Raw genomic sequence first — 23,263 nt, 5'->3', positions numbered from 1 at the left:
TGCTTTCCCAGGCTATTAGTAGAGAGCTGGATCAGAAGAGGAACAGCCAGACAAGAACCAGCACCCATATGGGATGCCCACGCTGCAAGTGGAGGCTTAGCCCACTATGCCACAGCACCAGATCCAACAATGTGGCAGTCTTAAACTGAGACATAGCCTGTAGCACCCATGCTCTGTACCCCTCCTACTGCATGGTGCCTCTTTGGATCAGGACCTAGCACAGAGTACCCAAAATGTAATGTATTGGAGTGAAATGGAGACTTTGAGATTTGATGATGTTTACAGCCCTTGTCTCAACTATTGAGGAACAACAGAGGTTTTTTTTTTTTTTTTTTCTTCATACTATTTGTTGAACTCTTGACTTAGTGTAGGGTTAATTTTATCAGTATAATGTAAACTGAAAATAGATCTTTCTAAAAATTAAGAGTGAGAATAGAAGAAGGAGGTGGAAGAAGGATGGGAGTGTGGGCAGGAGGGGAGGGTGGGGTGGGAATTTCACTATGTTCCTAAATCTATGTATATGAAATACTTGAAATGTATATACCTTAAATAAAATTTAAAAAAAAAACAGTGAAAAAAAGAAGTATCTACAGGAAGCAAAGTTTAGAACAAATCCTATTCTGTGCTTCAAACATCTTCAAAACCTCCACTCCTTATTTCTGATTGTGTCTGGCATAGTTGTCATTTGTTACATTTCATAAAATGTTGAAAAGTCATAGTTTTCTGGGTTGTAAGTAGATGCTGGCATATTATGAAGGGCCAAGTAGGTGGTCATGCCCTCACAGGATTTTCAGTGGAGTGAGAGTTAACCCAACAGTCCCACATACACGTTTATAAGGACAAACATTCACAAGTGCTCTGAAGGTAAATATTGAGAATGATTGGGGAAGGAAAATAGGGGATTTTGATCTAATCTGATAAGTCAGGGAAGAATTATCTGAGCTGATGATATTTGATCTGAAACTTGAAGAGAAGAAGCTAAACTGGAAATAGCGGAGCAGGAAGAAAAGGAAGAGATAAGCTTGAATACAAGCGCTGAGGAGAAGAGTCAGTGTAGTTGAGAAACTGGAAGAAAAAGTGGTTGTATTACTCAGGCTTCTCCAGAAACACTGAACCAGAAGGTTTTCAGAAAGTGAATTTCTCCCATTTATAATGAATTAAAATGATGAATCAGAAAAGAAGTGATAAACAGGTCAATGTTTTTGATACTTTCACAATTAGTGGGCTTATCACGAGACAATTTTAAGAGGGAGCTCATGATTCCTTTTCTGCCAAGTATTATAATAATGAAAAGCTAGAATTTAATTGTGTCTCTGTCTGCTACAATGATGTATTTGTCATAGAGCTTTTAGTTTGCTTTTAATTATAGATAACAGCTTTTGTATAAGCTACCCACATAGCAGGATCCCATGTCTCACCTAAAATTTTTCTTCTGCTTTGTCTTGCTCATATGTTTGACTACAAAAGAATGAAAATTTTCTACAATTGTGTTACTATCTTGGTATGCTTATTTTAATCTATTATACTGTCATTTTGATTAATAGATAGAAAATATTGTTTTTCAGGCACAATGACCCTATCTTATTGGATGTAAAATCTCTTTTGAGAAGACTTTATTTTTATCCTTCCAATGTGGAACACTAAATTTTATCAAGACTTTGTGTTAAATTAATCACAAAACAATTTTTATGCTGAAATATATCTTCGAGAATGCCTACGGTCCCTAGGGATACAGTAAGTTTTGTTCTTTCACATTATTAAAATATAAGAAATACCAGAGAAAGTTGAGTTCGGTTGCTATATTTTGCAATTCTCATTTACATTGACTATTCTAAGAGTTATAAGTCAAGAAATGTGAAATCAGAAGGGTTTCTTAGCAATCCTTATTTTATGTTTGTTTATATAAAATTTAATATGCATATTTCAGAAATTACATTGTTAATGAGAATTCCCAAAGATTTGATAAGATCTGTGCTTTCAATTCTATCCCAAAGTAGTTTTATACAAATACTGTAACCCATCTGACAATTTTACTTACCCATATTCTGATATCATTGGTTAAAGTAATAAATTAAACATAGCCATTAAGTAGTTATCCTCTGTGGGTATATTTGCATTATTCTTTTGTTTACCTGAAGCATTTATACACTGCAAGTCAAAGTCTGTGTCTTCAACATGGAAGGGTGGAGCCAGAGTCTTGGGAAACCTCATTCCAGGTGCTGGAAGCCATTGTCAGTCCAAGAAATTGTAGGTTTCTGGTCTGAATCACTGAGCGGTTTGGGGACCTTCCAATGAACTGCACCAGGATTTTCAAGGACTTTTTAGCCCAGAAGCTAACACCCCCCATTAAAGTAGATATCTCAGCCAAGTTTCAATAGAATGAGAATAATTCACATAGAAAAGAATTATCTGATACAGAGAATTACTTATAGTCACTTGCTTGCAATATTTTTAATTGATGATCTCATTTTATCTTTTTTAGGAAGACATTTTTCTTTCTTCTTAGCCTGTCTGTACCATTTGGTCTATTAGATTCTGTTCAAATAAAATGAAATACAATATTTTAAAATACTTTCTAATTTTTGCTGAATCTCATAATTTAAAAGTTATTACTGGTCTCCATATACTTTTATAATAATGTCATGAATGACATAGGTTCAATAAGATCTCTTCTCCTTTTCATCAAGACACAATGGAAACAAATGAATTATACAACAAACAGGGGCACAATAGGGGTGTTATAGTTGGTAATGATTCCCCCTTGATTATAGATGATTGGAATTAGTACTGGATAAAATTCCTGGAACACTGGGTTGGTTATAGTTCATGGGGCCTCAGCCTTGTAAGTAGTGAGGAAGATCACTTAGGAAAGCTGGGAGAACCTCAGAACAAGTAATTCACTCCAAGGTAGATGCCCCAGGTCAAACTTAATGGACAGTCTCGATCTTGATTTTCTCACCTCAGCACAACAATTGTCAGAGACTCTTAATGGCCAGTATGAGATTTCTTACGAAAATTTCCATATTGAAGTTATTTCTATGCTTCAGTTACTCCGTATTGTATGATTCTCAGAGTTTATATGTAGCTCCTTTCACTTAACATAATATTTTTGAGACTCCATCAGGGGTTTGTTGTTTGGAATTCTTTGGTAGCATTATCTACACAAGTGTGTCACAAATGTCATACTCATTACAGGAGAATGAATATTATTATTCTCAGTATTAGGCCCTTTTAATGCTACTATGTACATTCAAGTGACACTATTTGTGTGTTTACATGTTCTTATTTTTCTTGCAAAGATACCCAGCAATGTAATTTTTGGGTCATGAGGTCTATACATGTTTAAATTTATTTCTTAGACAAATACTTAGCAATGTGATTTCTGGGTCATGTGCACATTTAATTTCTTTTATTAGATAGAAAGCTAGCAGTATGATTTCAGGATAGTATAGTGTACGTATGTTTAATTTTATTTCTTAGATAAATACCTACCAGCCTGACTCCTGGGTCATAAGGTGTATGTCTGTTTAACTTTATTTTTGGATAAATAGCTTAAAGTATAATTTTGGGTCACATGGTATATATACCTTTAGCTCTGTAAGAAATGGCCAAGCTTGTTTGCACAGTGGCTGTGGCATTTTGCATCTTCATTAGCCTTGCATGAAATTTCAAGTGGTTCTATCACCATGCCAACACTTTGTACTATTCTGTTTTTAAAAGATTATTCTATGGGCCAGTGCTTTGGCACAGCAGGTTAAAACCCTGGCCTGAGGTGCTGGCATCCCATAAGGGTGCCGGTTTGAGACCTGGCTGCTCCTCTTCCGATCCATCTCTCTGTTGTGGCCTGAGAAAGCAGTAGAAGATGGCCCTTGGGCCCCTGAACCCATGTGGGAGACCAGGAAAAAGCTCCTGGCTTCAGTTCGGCGCAGCTCCAGCCATTGCAGCCATGTGGGAAGTGAACCAGCAGATGAAAGACCTCTCTCTGTCTCTACCTCTCTCTGTAACACTGTCTTTCAAATAAATATAATAAATCTAAAAAAAAAGATTATTCTAGGGGCTGACATGGTGGTACGGTGTTAAATTTCCACCTGTGACTCTGGCATCCCATATGAGGGCTGGTTCGAGTCCTGGCTGCTCCACTTCCAATCCAGCTCCCTGCTACTGTGGCTGGGAAATCAATGAAAGATGCAAATCCCTGGACCCCTATCACCCATGCAGGCGACCCAGATGGAGTTACAGGCTCCTGGCTTTAGGCTGTGCAGCCCCTGCTGTTGGAGGCATTTAGGTAGTTGGGCACTTCTCTGAATGGATCCATGTCTCTCCTGCAAAACCACTAGTGTGTACTTCAGGATGATGAAGGAAAACTAGGGACCTTACTTTCTCCCAAGAAAGGATTTGTTTACATTTCAAAACAAATGTCTCTCTTTTCCTCCCTCTTGCTCTCTCTCTTTCTCTAGAAGCAGGAGAAGCAGCTGTGCTGATCACAAAGTAAATTTTGTTTATACTTGGCACATCATTTCTGTTTGTTTATCCACCCAGCTGCTTACCTATCAATTCATGACTGAGTGCTGATTTCAAAGTAGGGTATCATTTCAGATCCTTCTCAGTTTTTAACTTAACACTCATAACACTTTAACATTAGGATTCTAGTAAATTTTTCAGAGTAGAAAATAAATATTATTTCAATAATTAAGTTCCACGTGTGGTTTGCTTGGATACAAATACATCAAACCTACTATTTTTACATAATTTTAATCAGTATCATATTTTTAATAAAATTTTTGGCAAAATGAATGAGAAGTTGATTTTTAATGAACATTTGAAAGTGGCGAATCATTATATGAGCTCACTAAGATACTCTATTTGCTCTCAAAAATCAATTAAAAATTATGAATACATGAAAGTACACGGATGATGAAATTGTACAGAACTTACTATGAATATGCAAAGAAACAGATGCAAGAGTGGGAAAATAAGAATATGATTGATAGAGTCTATAAATGCCCATATTCTGATTGAAAAATTATACACAGGTATAAATACTACCATTGTGGAAGCCATACAAAATATACAGGAGATCTTCTTATAATTGCAAGGAATTCTACAGTGGTTTCATGAAAGATTTCAATTAATCTTTTTTTTTTTGACAGGCAGAGTGGACAGTGAGAGAGAGACACACAGAGACAGATCTTCCTTTGCCGTTGGTTCACCCTCCAATGGCCGCCACGGCCAGTGCACCGCGGCCGGCGCACCGCGCTGATCCAATGGCAGGAGCCAGGTACTTATCCTGGTCTCCCATGGGGTGCAGGGCCCAAGTACTTGGGCCATCCTCCACTGCACTCCCTGGCCACAGCAGAGAGCTGGCCTGGAAGAGGAGCAACCAGGACAGAATCCGGCGCCCTGACCGGGACTAGAACCTGATGTGCCGGTGCCACAAGGTGGAGGATTAGCCTAGTGAGCTGCGGCGCCAGCCAATAAAAGATTTCAATTAAAATTAATGAAAGCACTTTATATGAGGCCAATGAATGTAAAGAAGTTGTGAACTTGATCAACCTAATGTTATCACCTGCCCTTGGTATTTGTATAATTTCTACTTTACAACTTCTGAAAGTAGGGAAGGGCACTTGATGCAGCAGCTAGAATGCTACTTGGAATGTCACAGCAGCCGGGCTTGAGGATTGGCTCTGCCCCTCATTTCAGGTTCCTGCTGATGCTGAACGTCCCCAGCGCGTATCCAGGTCACCTAGAGAGACAACTGTTCCAAGCTAACTTAGATAAAGCAGGACTTATTGTGGCCTTGGTGCTACTCAGCTCCCATGTGATTCTCAAATAGTTAAAAGTCTTCATCCAACGCTGTTCCAATTAGTGGGGAAGCAGGACACGAGAGTTAAGTTCTGCTCTGAGAGCTGCTCAGTTTTCAGCTGTGTGTGCTGACTGCCTTTTCTTCTACATCATTTAGATAAACTTCACTTGTTTGACTCACCAAAGAAAATTTTTATACTGAGCTTTTAAGCCAAGCTTAACCTTCTCTTGGTGATTTGTGATATTATATGGTGTTCATGCATTTTCATAATGGAATCTTTGTAACTCTGATAACGTTGAACTGTGAAGGATGTGAAATAAAATTTTAAAGCAATAAAATACAATTGTGTTGTTTTCTTAAAACTGAAAATTCATCTGATAACAAGAATGCTCTGTTTTCCCCAGTAGATGTCTCTCTCATACTTCCCCAAGAATCTAGAAAGTGCATCAGGCTATGTTTACTGAAGAAGAGTTTTCTATAGATGCTTGTACATACATCCCACTTCCTTGGTTTTGTGTCTTTTTGGAAAATCAGTTTTAAGTCATGTTATAATTAGGAAAATGTTTTGAACTGTCTACACATAAATTTAAAGAAATTGGAGAACAATTCTAACAATTTTAAAACCTGGAGAAGTTTTTAGCTATTAAAATCCATCAAAATTTTAGAGATGCTCTATGTCCCATGTGTTACTAATATTTTATTTCCACTTCATAAAAAGAGGAAAATACATGCATTCAACATAGACTGCTCACTCTGGCATCAAGTCTTAGATTGTCCAACCTCGGCTTGACTCTGTGGTGTTGTTGAATTTGGCATAAGGCAAGTAGTGGCAGCTTTGGGAGAACAGTTATGACCTTTCTTTTATTGAGCAAATGTGGCTTGAGAACAAGGTAGGAAGTTGTACTCTCAAAACTCTGTTTCCTTGCCATTTCTTTTCATCAAATGTTGATATAGATCATGTGGGAAAAATAAGTGATTTAAGGTATTCTATCCCAAAGGGAAAATTTAAATTTGGTTCATATCACTCCAAATTCAAACTGTTTCCATTAAGAAACAAACTCTGCTCATAAACCCAAATGTGTAGCTGGTTGTCATATCTGAGTTATTTATGGTTTTCACCTCATTATTCATCACATGTTCATGGGATCAGAAGCCACACAATTTCATGAAAATCACTAAAATGGTTGGCCTTGACTTTAACTAATCATTTTTCTTTTTCTAAAAATTTATCTTGAAATAGTTAGAGAGAGAGAGAGAGAGAGAGAGGATCATCCATCTGCCGGTTCACTCCCCAGATGGCTGCAATGGCCTGTGCTGAATCAGGCTGAAGCCAGGAGCCAGGAACTTCTTCCAGGTCTCCCGCATGGGAGGCAGGACTCCAACATTTGAGCCATCCTCCATTGCTTTCCCCAGGCCATTAGCAGGGAGATGAATCAGAAGAGGAGCAGCCAAAACAGCACACACGTGGGATGCTGACATCACAGGCGGCAGCTTTACCCTCTATGCCAGGACCCTGGCCTTAGCAAATCATTTTTCTTACTGCTACATTTCTTGAAATATTCTTCTCAGGAGGTAGGCATGAAAATAGAAAACGGTAAAATCTATCTCATGTTGCAGAAAGAGTTTAGACTCACAGATACCTCCAATTCCAAGGCATAAACATATGCTTTGACTTACTTTATGTCTTTCACGTTAATTAAATAGCGTAACATTCTTTGAAAGGCTTCTTCAGCTGCCAATTCTGCTGACTGAAGTGCCTTTATAAACGGTGATAAAAAGGCACCAAAGGATCCAAAGTGAGGCAAATGACATCAGAAAGTGAATGTTAGTGCATCAAAATCTAACAGTCACTCTGACATCAACACCACTCTAGTATAAAATATATGGAGAGTACTGATTTCAATGTTGAGGGTTCCAAATTATATTCTGCTTTCTTCAGTAAAGAAAGAAAACAAAAAAAATTGTCATTAGTAGTTATATACTTTTGCTTTAAAGTATGAACCAATAAGCATTAAATACTTACCTAAATAAACATAGCATAGGAAACTGTGGTCCACAAGGGATAATTTTTGGTTGGTGCTGATGTGTGAAGTTACAGGAAGCATTTCAGAGATAGGCAGGAGAAATTCACAGTAGTAGTAGTAGTAGTAATAGTAGTAGTAATTATAATTGAAAAAAGCTTTGTTTTCTGTTTATATTACCAAATTTTTACTCTAGCCATGTATGCCCTCATGAGGTTTTACAGTAAAGAGGTAGAGCAGGTACTTGGCTTAGACATAAAGATACCCACATCCCAGAGTAGAGTGCCTGGATTGAACTGAATCCTTGTTCTGCTCTGAAATCTACCTTCTTGCTAGTGCACACCCTGGGAAGCTACAGGTGACTAAGTGGTTCAGTCGCTGACACCCATGTGGCAGAACTGGACTAAGTTTCTGGCTTTGGGCTTTGCCATTGCAGACTTGTGGTGAATGACCCAGCAAATGTGAATTCCCTTTCTCTCTCTCTGTTTCTCTCTGGCACTCTCCCTTTTTTTCTATGTCTCTAAAATGAACAAAAATACATAAATAGAGTTAGGGAACTTGGGAAGTTCATATCATCTTAGTGTTCTACATGTAACCTGGCACCAATTCATTTCCTTTGTGAAGTGGTCCCTATAAACATTTGCCATCAATTGAAGACCTATTGCTTAGCAACAATGCAACTGTTGGCTTTAGGGGGTGAGAATATGTCCCTAACTTATTGGAATTGGTCATCAGATAGGACACTGTGGCACCTGTGATGAGTTCATGGGAGTGCCATGCACGTCAATTCCAGTTAAGATAAAGTAGAAATATTTCTTATCTTTTCTTTCTCTTAAAGGCTATTGAAACTCTGAACCTTCTACACAAAATAAACATAAAAAGACTTTTATATTTGAAGAGAAGACAATAGATGAATAATGAATTTGAGATGCACACCAACAGTTAGTCATAAGTTCCTAGGTTATCCCAGAGTAGGAACTGAAGAATTCTGCCAACAACACAGAAATTCCAATTGACACAGTACCAGTAAACACTTCTCTCTTTGCCCAGTGGATCAGTGTGGGGAGCAACTCAGACTAGACTGTTACTGGAATTAAGACTTATTCTATGCATCTGCTCTCCCACAATATGGCGCTGGGAGAGGAGGAAACAGCTTCTACACAGCTGCCTCCAGTTCAACCAATAAACTGTAGGACCTGCTCCTGATTGGAGGAGAGCAGCGTACTTGGCATGTGGGTAGCAGAGTTGGGATTGGTGGAAGAGGACTATAAAGGAGGAGAGAGACAAAATGCACCAGGAACATCTATCTGAAGGAACACCTGAGCAGCCCCTGAGAAAGCTGGCCGGCAGTGTGCCGCTCCCCCGCGGAAGTGGGGAAAGTGGCAGGGGGAACTGCCCTTCCACAGAGGTGGAAGGGTCGGTAGCCAACCCGGGAAGAACCAGTAGCAAACCCGGGGAGGGCCGAGCAGACAAAAGAACAGCGCAGGGTCCTGTGTCGTTCCTCCACGAAGAAGGGGAGCGACATAATGGTGCCGTGACTCAGATAGGAAGCCTAGGCAGGGTTTAGTGTTGCTCCTCCATGAAGAGGGGGAGCGACATAATGGTGCCGTGACTCGGATAGAAAACCTAGGAGGGAAGAAACGGGAAGAAGTGGGAAAATACCGGAGAGAGAGACTAGCAAAGAGCCTAGGGAAAAGCCGGACGGAAAAGGTGCCGGAAGAAGCTATTGAAAGCCTAGGCATAGACTCGGATATGGACTGTGGGAAAGAAGTTAGGATTTAAAGTGAAAGCAAGAAGAAACTTAGACTCAGATACGGACTGCAGGTTGAAAGTGAAAGTGAAACCTAGAAGAAACTTAGACTCGGATACGGACTGTGGGGAGAAGCCAGGAGAAGTGAGAGGGGAATATTGTTGGAAGAAAAGTTAGGAAACATACCGGGTAGAGAAAAATATGTTAGGGAGGATGAAGCTGCGGGGGCAGGCTGAGGCGGAGACGTAAGCTATATTGGGATTCGTCAAGTCAGCCCGGGGAACAAGGGGCGAAAATCTGGAACCAGAGGCGGAGACGTGGGCCAGGTTGGAATCCGTCAGATTAGCCCAGGGAGCAAAAGACGGGAAGCCAAACCGAAAGGCGCAGACGTAAGCTAGGTTGAATTCGCCAGGTTAGCCCGGGGAACTTAGACTGAATACCGGTGGCGGAAACGTGAGGTAGGCTGTGTGACTCGCGGAAGCCGCTGCGCTCAGAGAGAACGTGTGGGGCACGAACGGGGAGAGCGCACGGGGCGCTAATAGAGAGAACGTGGGGCTGGCAAGAAGGCCGTGGTGCGGGCGCAAAGGGCGCGGAGACCACGGAGCGCACGAAGCCGGAAAGCGGCGCAGAGCCAGGAAGCCGCCTCGGGGCGAGGCGCCGAGAAGCAGCCTCGGGGCGGGTGCAGGGAAGCCGCGGGGATAAGAGAAACAGAAGTATAGAAGTAAAATGAGAGAAATAGGAATGCTGGCAGATAGAAGTAAAATAGGAGAAATAGGAATGCCCGGAGATAGAGAAATAGAGAAAAATAAGGCCTCCCCACAACACAGCAATGAGAGAGCTTGGATTCGGTCTGCCTGATTAGTAAGATGATAAGCACCTGTGGGCGGCTACAGGTCACTGAAGACAGGCACGTTATCAACACCAATAAGTCTCACCACAAGACAGCAATGAGAGGGCTTGGATTCGGTTTGCCTGATTGATAGGGCTTGTAAGCACCTGCAGGCAGTTCTAGCAGAGCAGAGCATGCGCTGCAGGGCACCGAACACAGGCACACATCAGCGCCTAAAAGCCTCCTCTCAACATGGCGAAGAGAGGACCCGGATTCGGTTTGTCTGATTGGTAGGGCTTGTAAGCACCTGTGGGCAACTCTAGCAAGCAGACCAGAGTGTGTGCCACGGGGCACCGAACACAGGCGCGTATCAACGCCAAAAATAAAAAGAAAGGGGGATCTGTGGGGAGCAACTCGGACTAGACTGTTACTGGAATTAAGACTTATTCTATGCATCTGCTCTCCCACAATATGGCGCTGGGAGAGGAGGAAACAGCTTCTACATAGCTGCCTCCAGTTCAACCAATAAACTGTGGGACCTGCTCCTGATTGGAGGAGAGCAGCGTACTCGGCGTGTGGGTAGCAGAGTTGGGATTGGTGGAAGAGGACTATAAAGGAGGAGAGAGACAACATGCACCAGGAACACCTATCTGAAGGAACATCTGAGCAGCCCCTGAGAGAGCTGGCCGGCGGTGTGCCGCTCCCCCGCAGAAGTGGGGAAAGTGGCAGGGGGAACCGCCCTTCCACGGAGGTGGAAGGGTCGGTAGCCAACCCGGGAAGAACCAGCAGCAAACCCGGGGAGGGCCGAGCAGACAAAAGAACAGCGCAGGGTCCTGTGTCGTTCCTCCACGAAGAGGGGGAGCGACATAATGGTGCCGTGACTCGGATAGGAAGCCTAGGCAGGGTTTAGTGTCGTTCCTCCATGAAGAGGGGGAGCGACAGATCAGGAAAGAGATAATCTAGGAAAAAAAAACATTTTAAACAATTACCTCTCTAGGTCAGCAAATATCAGAGGAAAAAGTTGTGTCCTATCTCTATCACCATCACCATCAAAGAGAGCGACACTTAGATTTCCATTCTTGCCACTCTGTAACAAGATACCTCATCGAACCTGCTCAGTTGGATCAAGGAACTTTCCCCTTCAGCATTACTTCAGACTACATGGGGACGCTGGACCTGCACCCTCCATTCAGCATTAGTAAGGCACGTCTTGTCTCTCTGCTACGGATGCATCAGGGAGACTGAGAGGAAATCAAAACTTCCACCAGTAGCCAACTCTATGGCAGTAATGGGGGCACCCCTTCTTTGTGTCCTCCGTAATCAGTAGTGGGAAATTAAGTAGCAGTAGCAAGATCCTTGGTCCTCCAAGCCATGGCAGACTCAGTAGAGTTCTAATATGGAGCTGGAATCCCATATGGGCACAGGTCCAAGTCCTGGCTGCTCCACTTCTGATCCAACTCCCAGCTAAGGCACTTGAAAAAGCAGCAGAGGACGGGCCAAGTGCTGGGGCTCCTGCTACCTACATGGGAGTCCATGATGGTGTTCTAGGCTTCTGAGTTCAGCCTGGTCCAGCCCTGGATCAAATGGCTGCATCTGCTTGGAGGGAGAGGGGGATGTGAATGAGTGGATGGAAGTTCTCTCTCTCTCCCTCTCTCTCTTTCTCTCTGTCTCTCCTCTGCCAGAAACACCCCCCACCCCAAATCTCTCCTTCTCTCTCTCGGTAACTCTGTCTTGCAAATAAATAAGTAAATAAATATAAAAATAACTAGTTAGAGCAGACTTCAGAGCAAAGAAAATCACTAGGGACAGAAACTGGGTATTACAAAGGATAGATCTGTAAAATAAGTGAAGCAAAAACTTAGAAATGAATGAAGGAAAGACATTCACTAATATAACTGGAGACTTCAACACCTCTCCATTGATGATTGATGGAACAGTTAGACAGAAAGTGAGCAAGGATGTAGAAAATTTCAACAACACCATCACCCAGATGGACCCAGTCTGTAACTATAGAACACTTCAAAAAAGACCTGCATAAGGGCTCACAGAATATTTGTCAGAACAGCCCACACTCTTGGTCAAGGAACAAAATCCAGGAAATTTGGAACAATTACCACTGTTGTAATATGTTTCTTGACCACAGTGGAGTTAAACTAGAAATCAATAACAGGAAGATTACAAGATAACCTGCTAACAATTTTGGAGACTAAATAATGGACTTCTAAATAATTATTGGGTCAAAAAGGAAGTCTTGAAGAAAGTAGAAGATATACTTTGAGTTGAATGGAAATCCACTGAACTGAATACATTTTTTGGATCTAGAAAATGATGTCTACAGGATCAAAAATCCTGCAAACTAAGATTTGTAATAGCAAGCAAAAATCAATCAATTTCTGTCATCAAACATCCATTTCTTAACTTAATATGAATACACAGCATTATTTTTTTAGTAATTGGTAATACTGTAGTAGTTGCCATTGAGTAGTAGTTTTATATAATGGTGCATATTTTATAATGCTTATTTATTTGAAAGGCAAGAGAGATAGAGATAGATATATTATATATATATATATATATATAGAGAGAGAGAGAGAGAGAGACAGATAGACAGACAGAGACAGAGGGAGAGAGAGAGAGAGAGAGAGAGAAATTTTCCATCTGCTAGGTCACTCCCCACAACAAGCAGGGTTGGGCCAGGCTGAAACCAGGAGCCAGGGACTCCATCCAGGTTTCCCATATGGGTGGCAGGGACCCAAATACTTGAGCCATCATCTGCTACTTTCTATGGTGCATATTCGCTGGAAGCTGGATTGAAAGTAGAAATGGAACTTGAATCCAGGTACTCTGATATGGGATGTGGGCATCTGAATCATTTACTATGCCATAATGCCTGATTTGGTTTATGTATTTTTACTATTGTTTCTATAAATGACTAATTAAAAAGCACCAAATGATGACTGTACTTTAAAGAAGTCATCAAACTTGGAAGTCCATTAGGCAATGCAGGTGTGGCCCTCATGGACTCACCTTTACCTTTAGGTCGCATCAAAAACAGCCTCTGCCTGTGAAGGGCTTTGTTCTTCAGAGAGAAAAAAAAAAACAAAGGAATTTACTTCCAATAGTCTGTGAATACAACAAGGACAATTTAACTTCAAAGAAGAAAAGACGGCAGTTGATACAGTATCTACACATCTGGCAAAACATTTGGAAACACAGACTTAGCACACTGGGAAGAATTCATAGAAGATGTCTTTTGTTGCATGTCGTATCAAAAAACTACTATGAGTTTGTTCCATTTTAAAAAGAACCTTCTGGAAAGTAGATGTGAGAGTATTCTCTTGAAATCCTGCCTGACCTACTGTCATTTATGTTTGTATGTTGGGCAACTCAACACGCAGCTAGTAATCACTACACAAACAAATATATGCCATTTGTTATTTCCAAATGGCAAATGACCACCGGGAGCTCTAGTTAACGCTACTGATGTAAAATATAAGGGAGCTGTTATAAAACTGCACAGTGACAGGTATAAACACACTTCAAAATATGTATAACATCAATCAACACAAGGAGTAACTTTCACCAGCCTGCTGCTCCACGAAGATAAGACAACCCTAGGAGCCCAGGGAGAATCCTTCCAATAAAATACTTCTCTTGGGAGCCCTAAGCAAGGGAGGCAGTGCTGCTTCCCTCACCCATGTGCACGGTACTCACCTCTGTTAGATGAGAAAGCAGGGCAAGAGGAGAATAACTGAGTTACGTAACCAACCAGGTCAGAAGTCAGTGCAGCAGACAGAGTAATCAGCATCTAATTACTATACTACTGATCTAAAATGAAGGAGTGAGAAAAAGGGGGGAGGGGGAGACGGGAAAGAGAGAAGAGATTATTTAAGTTGCCTCAGGCAGCTTATTTATGGAAAAGTAGTTTATTGGAAAACTGAACAATATATTACCGCCTCAGGCAGATACTTTCAATCTGAAATATAAACTGAATCTCAGAGCTGGCAGAGACCTTGGAAATGAGTGGATTCTTTATTTTACGCATGAGGAAATCACACAGAATTAAGTGATTCGCTCAAAGTGACAGCAAGTCAGTAACACAGCTGCTAATTGAATGTGTTCTATTTCTAATCAAACTGTTTAGTCATCTCCTGAAAGCACTAACATCAAACAGAATTCAGATTTTTTTTTTAATTTCAATATATAGGAGATAGTTCCCTGGGCTGCTCCACAAGGAAAAGTTGTGAATCAGTTCAGGACATGCAGAGAGTGTTGGGTCAGACTACTAAGAAAATACTTAGCTATTCTGACCATAGAGAACTGTGTGGTCTCTGAGTCTGTGGAGAAAACAGAGTTTTGTTGCAAACAGAATGAGCATGGGACATGTGCTCTTCCACTCACAGGCCCAGCAAGACCAGGGTGGCATAAGGAAGTAGGATGTATACATCCTACAGGAAAATTCTGACCTCCCTTGTGGTCTGTGCATCCCATGAACATCATGGCAGCTGGGTCATAGAGTTGCTAAGGTCACTAATGAGATGGGCAAGTCACTTCATTAGATTCTCGGTCCCTGGTCAATAAAACGGGGGTGGGGGGTCATCAGAGGTGCTCTGCTATGTGTAACTGTAAAATCTGCAATTCCAGAACACCATTTGCCTTTCTACAGCTATGGAGAGGAAATAATGATATACTGCATAAAAAGTATCTGATAATATAGAGTAATGGCAAGCAATAGGAGAAAAAAAAAGTACAACCTCTACGAGACGATAGAGCCATGGTTGCTAGTACAAACCTAGTGGCCAGAGCTTTGAGGTCCTCTGTTAGATGCCTCCCAGCCTTGCCCAGAGGACAACTTCAGAGGCTGGATGTGGTGTCTCTGCTCTGTCCTCTACTGCTAATGGAACAATGCAAACAACAGGTCATATGCCTGCTGGAAAGGAGTTCTCAACCCTGTGGTGTGAGAGACACGGGGCACAGACGCAGGAGCCCAGTGTGGGTAAAAGAGCTGTGGCAGAGTCTGGGAACACGAGTCATCAGGAGTGTTTTGTCTGAGGAGGAAACATCTGTGCTGAGATCCGAATGAGAAGACAAAGGCATCAGGGGTTTAGAAATGTCCAGGGCGAGAAACTGTACATTTCAAAAGAAACAGAATTTCTTGGCTTATAACTACTTTTTGTAGTCATTATGAAAAATTACAACATTAATATAGGTATTTTGTATTTTAATTTCTGCTGCATAGGTTTTGTGGACTCAGTTATGCCTCCTAAGACTGATGTGTTCAAGTTCTAACCCCTTTTCAGTTAAATTTAAACACCTAAGAATAATTGTGTGTTAATTAAAGAGTTCAACCAATAGTATTAAGTAGAACAAAAGAAATACTAAAAGGGATAAAGTAGTAAGTTGTTTATCGACAGTCAGGACAAGGGCTGATCAAGTCATTGTTTCTCATAGTATCCATTTCACTTCAACAGGTTTCCTTTTTGGTGCTCAGCTAGTTGTCACCGATCAGGGAGAACGTATGATATTTGTCCCTTTGAGACTGGCTTATTTCACTCAGCATGATGTATTCCAGATTCCTCCCCCTAATACCTCAGAATGCAACTTCTAGGGAGATAGAATCATTACAGGCAATGAAGTTAAAATGAAGTAATTGGCATGTGCTTCAATACTATACAGCCTTTGTCTTTATAAAAGCAAGAATTTGGATGCAGAGACAGACACACATCAAGGGAAGAAAACGTGAAGACACATAGTCGATGGCCACTGAGAAGCTAAGGTCCAAGGCCTGGACCCTCAGAAGGAACTCCCCTGTGAAAGCTGACCTTCGATTGCCAGCCTCCTGGACTCTGAGATGATGGATTTCTACCATTTAACCACTAGGCTTGTGGTTCATTGCCACACCACAGCAGCCTTTCTACTATAGTTCTGCAGGAACAATATTTCAGAAGAGTCATCCTGCCTCTGCTTTGTTTTAGTCACTAATGGTAAACTATGCTGGGGACAAAAATATTTGAACAGGAAATAAAACAATGGAAAAGGAAAAGAAGAAAGATGTTATGCGAGGCCTGCACTGTGGCGTAACGGGTAAAGCCACCACCTGCAATGCCGGCATCCCATATGGGTGCTGGTTTGAGTCCCGGCTGCTCCACTTCCTATCCTCCTCTCTGCTATGGCCTGGGAAAGCAGTAGAAGATGGCCCAAGTCCTTGGGCCCCTACACACGCGTGGGAGACCTGGAAGAAGCTTCTGTCTTCTGGCTTCAGATTGGAGCAGCTCCCGCTGTTGCAGTCAAATGGGGAGTGAACCAGCAGATGGAGGATCTCTCTCTCTCTCTCTCTCTCTCTCTGCCTCTCCTGTGTAACTCTGACTTTCAAATAAATAATAAATTAAAAAAAAAGCTGTTAGGAAGTGAGGGTTTCCATTACCTTATACGGGTAGCTATTTCATTAATAAATTTGTACCTTATGGGATTAAGGCTGGGAGAGGAATAAGCTAGAGAGTACTAGCCTACAAAACCATGTACACGTGTTTATGAGGATACACGGCTTTCACGCATGTCCAGGTTAGACCGAATCACCTAAGCTTAATAGAAAGATTCTTACTCCACAGTTAAGTTCTTGTGAGTAGGGAAGTTCATTATTTACTGTCTTTAGCTGTAAGCATGTTCCAGCTTTGCTTCCACATTTATACTCTATGATTATATCAAACGATGGTATCTGGAGCTCTTTCAGCTTCAAAGCCACAGTCTTATTTATTATTATTTTTTTTTTTGACAGGCAGAGTGGACAGTGAGAGAGAGAGACAGAGAGAAATGTCTTCCTTTGCCATTGGTTCACCCCCCCAATGGCCGCTGTGACCAGCGCACCGCACTGATGCGAAGCCAGGAGCCAGGTGTTTCTCTTGGTCTCCCATGCCGGTGCAGGGCCCAAGGACATGGGCCATCCTCCACTGCACTCCCAGGCCACAGCAGAGAGCTGGACTCAAAGCCACAGTCTTAAGAAAGCCAAGTGCTGAGTAGAATCTGGTGCTCTGAGTAGAGTCGGGCCCAGCACAGCTACTTCTAACAGCACGGCCTCTCACAAGCATTTTCACACTTGCCAGGTCCTCGGTTACCTCAGCAGTAAAATGCGGCAAGAATTTAATTTTAGGACTTGTGGCAATGCACCCTGAACAATTAAGCATGGAAACACAGAGCTGGTGTTTCTTAATCAATTCCCATACTTCTAAATTCTCCCAGTTGTAAATAATGTTACTGTTTCAGGATAAGCCTCTTAAACAAAGCCCTGGTGTTCTGATCTATTCATAGTATTTCCCTGCACCATCCTTCCTTGTTCCTCAATTGCCTAAAAATAAAACTTCAATATTTTGGCACTGCAGTCAAGACCCTCCCCAGATTGGCTCTATCCATTATGCACCAGGGTTGATGTCAGTACACAATCCTCACCTTATCAGTCTCTTATCTTTCTGCTCCTGTGTCGCCCACCAGATGGCTTTCTCCTTCTCCATGTTCCTGCAGAACCCCTCCACTCCCCAAGTGCTGAGCTCAGTGCTGCCTCTTCCACAAAGCCTCGCTTGCTCTCACTGCCTTGGCCATCAATGAGCATTGGGATAATCAATGAGCATGGGATACTGTATGCAGGCTCCATGTTTGCAATAATTTTGGTATTAAAATACATTGAACATGCTGAGTTCTCACCATGTATTAAGTGTCTGAGAGTAGATTTTCTACAGAGTTTTAGATTTTAGTGAGTAGACAGCCTCCAGAATAATATCATAAACTATTCTGAGTTACTCCTTTGGGAAACACAAAACTTAACAAAATCTAAATTTAAGTGAAAATGTAACTTAGAGAGCAGTTAATCGCATTGAAAGAAATTTCATGATTTAGCTCTTGCAAACAGTGATTTCCCTGAGTGCCTTTAAAATATCGTTTGTTGCATACAGAACATTTAGGGGCCCAGCACTGCATAAGGTAACGACCAGATTGCTGACTTAATACTTCATAGAGAAAAGTTCAGGTTTGCAGGCTGCCATGGAGGAAGTAAATCTCTTATAAACTGAAGTACTCATAACATTTTTAAATTTCAGGAAAATTTTACATTTTCCCACAAGTTTAACATAGTTTTTCTTTTTAAATAGGAAGTCTTAGTTTTGCTTTGTGGTTAGTTAACAAGATAAACTCAGCAATCCTCTTAAGCAATGAATTAGTATTTTTACTTTGAAATAATTAGTAAATATATCTGGGAATAATGAGGATCTATAGCTCAAAATTTTATTGGTTATAAAGAAAACAGATAGATGATAGGTAATAGAACTACATATATATGGATCTATTCCAATGCCTTAAATGTACAATATCATTCAAGTGAAATATGAGGGACTAGACAGTCTAGGGAATGCTGCACACAGTATTTTTGGTTAATTGTTGATGTTTCATGGAGTTGAGGCAGGCTTTTCTCAGGCCCAACAGATGCCAATGATAAATTAACAAAGCAATTTGGCATCTGACTTTAATAATTGTAGCACCCTGCATTTATATAGAAAATTATAGTACACAGCTAATATGCTTTCTTTTTTTTTTTTTTTTTTTTGACAGGCAGAGTGGACAGTGAGAGAGAGAGACAGAGAGAAAGGTCTTCCTTTGCCGTTGGTTCACCCTCCAATGGCCGCCGCGGCCGGCGCACTGCGGCCGGCGCACCGCGCTGATCCGATGGCAGGAGCCAGGAGCCAGGTGCTTTTCCTGGTCTCCCATGGGGTGCAGGGCCCAAGCACCTGGGCCATCCTCCACTGCACTCCCTGGCCACAGCAGAGGGCTGGCCTGGAAGAGGGGCAACCGGGACAGAATCCGGCGCCCTGACCGGGACTAGAACCCGGTGTGCCGGCGCCGCTAGGCGGAGGATTGGCCTAGTGAGCTGCGGCGCTGGCCAACTAATATGCTTTCTTAACTATCATCAGATAGATTTGAAGTCAGACATGACCCCCTAAAATTTATATAAAAATGTGGCCCCTTAAAGCTCATGCCACATGTGCTACCAGAATTTGGGGTGACATATGATTTCACCACAGGCTTATTATTAAATCCCCGATATTAATAAGCCCAAGAGGGTTCTTGCCTAATATTTAGAGAATTCTAAATACCATCACAGATAAATGAGGCAACATGGTACGTTTTAAGCTTTTATTTAGTGTGAGAGGTATCTAGGAAAGTGAGGGTTTTAGTTCAGGTTGGAGAGAGGGGAAAGTCTGGAAACTAGGGTAGTGTCCATACCACTCAGAGAGCAGGCCAAAAGCCACGTGCAGCAAGCGCCTTGAGCTGCTATCTACCGTTTATCACCAGCAGCAAAGCAGAGGAATAGAGCTTTATTTAAGAGAGAGAGAGAGAGAGAGAGAGAGAGAGAGAGAGAGATAAATATGGGTTCATACTGAGGCACAGGGCTACAGCAAGCCCCCTCCTGGCAAGAGGCCAGGAAAGAAGAGAAGGCCCAGGACACATCATGTCCTAGGCTTTTAACCCACTTCCAAAGGGGAGTGGTTAATTACCCTGATTGCCAGGTTGGCACCCAAGTGTGGCCAGGTAGGGGGATGAAGTCACACAGGGGTGTGGTGAAGGTATCAGGTAGGGACATGAGGTCACACAGGGGCATGGCAAAGGCGTGATCTTCCAGCTCACAAATCTAATCAATTTTAGCCTGTATGCCTGCCTTCTTCATTCCCCCCCTCAGAGACTCCAGATCTTAATCTTAAGGGGATGTTGATGGGCGTCGAGTCACCATCTTCTGTAGCTGCTTCCTGCTTATTAGGGGAGCAGACCCTGCCTGTTCTCGGTCTGGAAGTCTCTGCCTATCTCATCTAATGAGTTCACTTCATGAGCCGGAGCTCTTTCAGTCACTGCCATCCTCCGTGTCCCCTGCATGGTCATCATTATTCTCAGAAGCTGTTGGGTTCTTTCTGCCTTTTGAAGAGGTATTTTAGATCTTCAGTTGGCTCACAGGAATAAGCCAGTGTATTTGTTGGATCCACCTGTGGAGACTGATGACTGAGGCCTCCAAGAAGTATGGAGGTGGTGAGAAATTCCTAGAGCCATGGCTACCTGCTGGGTTATTTTAGATACAAATGAAGGTCCATTGTCACTCTGGAGTGACCGTGCGAGTCCAAAGCGTAGCACGATGTCTTTCAACAAGGCTTTAGACACCTTGTGTGCTTTCTCCGTTTGGGTCGGAAAAGCCTCTATCCATCCTGTAAAAGTATCAACAAAGACTAGAAGGCACCTATAATTGCTTGTTGGGGGCATATTGGTAAAATCAGCCTGCCAGTCTTCACCTGGGTGTGTTCCCCTCCTCTGCACAGGAGTCAACAGGGAGGTGGCTTACGTGGCAAGGGTTATTCTGTAAACATAGTGAGCAAGAGCAAGTCACTTCCTTTATGACCGTATTTAGTCCCTTTCCTCCAAAAGCTTGGGAGACCTGTTGTGTAAGGCATCCCTTCCCAAGTGGGTAGAGTTGTGTATCTCCTTAATAATTTTCCATTGAGAGGCCATTGGTAGCATAATTCTATGATTTAGCATCCACCATCCATTTGCGTTTTTAGTATAGCATCTCTGTTGGGCCCATTCATTCTCAGGCTCCGTATAGTGAGGTTCCTTCGCCACTTCCACAGATTGACGTATAAGGGCCATTTCCAAACTCTCCTGTGTAGCTGCTCTTTTTGCTGCTCTGCTAATGCATTTCTCTGGTTAACATAGTTATCCCCCTTCTGATGTCCCTTGCAGTGGATGACGGCCACTTCTAAAGGCTCAAGTACTGCCTTAAGTAGAGCCAGTACCTCTTTTCCATCTTTAACAGGGGAATTCTTTGCATTCAGTAAGCCCCTCTGTTCCAGATGCTGTGTGTGCATGTTAACACAAGGAAAGCACATCTGGAATCTGTATATATATTAACTCGCTGGCCTTTTCCCAGTTGTAAAGCCCTAGTCAATGCAATAAACTGCGCCTTTTGGGCTGAAGTATTGTGTGGTAGTGCTTGGGCTTCTACATCTGAGTAAGATCCACTGTGGCATAGCCTGCTTTTCTAACTCCTTCCTTCATATAGCTGCTGCCATCAGTAAACCATTTGGCATCTGGATTTTCCAGGGGCTCATCTTATAGGTCTGGCCTACTAGAGTACACCTGCCTACTTCATTCCCCGCTCAGAGACTCCATCCCCTTAATCCTAAGGGGAGTTGATGGCCATCGAATCATTTCTTCTGTAACTGCTTCCTGCTCATGAGGGGTGTAGTGCAGGCCCTGCCTATCCAGGGTCTGGAAGTCTCTGTCTATCCTATCTAACAAATTTGCTTTGTGAGTTGGAGCAGTCTCAGTCATTGTCAAGGCCTGTGTCCCCTGCATAGTCAGTTACTCCCAGAGGTCGAGTTCTGAAACATGTAAGTTGTTAATTACTATAAGCAAAACTGGAGCAAAATCACTTGTAGGTGTGGTGCCCCTTTAGATGAAAACAACATATCTTACAGATTCCCAGATAGTGGGTAATGATGGGCTACCCTTATGTAGATTATAAACCCATTTAGTTTGAGTATAGAGAATTATAATAGAAATCATCAGGTAGCTTTATCATCAATAACAGTTCCCAGAGATAATTAACAAAGGCAGGTACAGCATGTTTGCCTTAAGGAGACAAAGACAAAAGCTTTACTTATCCTTTTTGCTTTGAAGAGGTACGTAAGGTTTCTGATTGGCTTATAGGTGCAGTCAGGCATGTCTTTCTCATTCACCTGTGAAGACTTAAGAGATAGCAGTTTAATCCCAATTTCAGGAAGGTAGTCGTGTCCAATAGCACCTGGTAAGGTCCCTTTTATTTAAGATGAAACTGATCTGAAGAGGATCTTCTTACGAATGGCTTGCTCGGGAATTTCTAATGTTGGAGTTTTTGTCAAAAACTCCTTGATTCCTTGGAACACCTTTGCAGCTCCCCTGTCCCGCACAGTGTCTGTTTCAGAGGCTTTTAAGCAAACACAAGGCTTAGACTCCAAATCCTGGACTCCATAACAACTTTTGCAGCTACGCTTTTCAGTACAGAGTCTGCATCAGGGCCTCTTTAAAGCTATATACAAAAGTTTGGAATCCGAATCTCGGAATCCAAATTCCACAGAATCCTGTCATCAGCAATTCCCAATACCGGAGCTTTAGTTAGAAGCTCCTTAGTTCTCTGGAACAGCTTTTGCAGCTACCCTTTTCAGTACAGAGACTGCATCAGGGTGTCTTAAAGCTATACATAAAAGCTTGGAATCCAAATCTTGGAACCCAAAGTCCACAGAGTTTGCCATTCTCAGAAATCTCCTCATGTTAAAACATGCGATAGCAATTTCACAGAGAGACGTGTACTTAAGATTTTACATTTGAGGCACTTACTAAACCTTAAATAAATACCTAAAAACACAGGCAATGGAGTTTGACACTTACACATAACTAGAACTCATGGTGCATAATATTACACAATAGAACAAAGCAAATCTTTGGGATTAAGTTTTTCCACTAAAGTTAATACTGTAGCTCTTTTGAGAACTGAGGTCCTGCGTGAGAAGTTAGTACACAGTGACTCCGGGTGATCACTGACGTCACATGGAAGAGTGTTAATTGTTAAATTAACAACAGGAGTCACTGTGTACTAACTTCCCATGTAGGACCTCAGTTCTCAAAAGAGCTACAGTATTAGCTTTAATGGCATATGAACCCAGACTTACCTCTCTCTCTTAATAAAGCTCTCACTTTCCTATGTACCTTTCTCACTAAATAAAGCTTAAAATGTACCATGCTGCCTCGTTTGTCTCTGCTGGCATTTAGAATTCTTCTCTAAATATTAGGCAAGA

This window comes from Oryctolagus cuniculus, chromosome 10 (assembly GCF_964237555.1).
Source record: "Oryctolagus cuniculus chromosome 10, mOryCun1.1, whole genome shotgun sequence".
Classification (NCBI taxonomy): Eukaryota; Metazoa; Chordata; class Mammalia; order Lagomorpha; family Leporidae; genus Oryctolagus; species Oryctolagus cuniculus.
The sequence above is the reverse complement of the archived record's forward strand: the minus strand, read 5'-3'. Positions refer to the sequence as shown.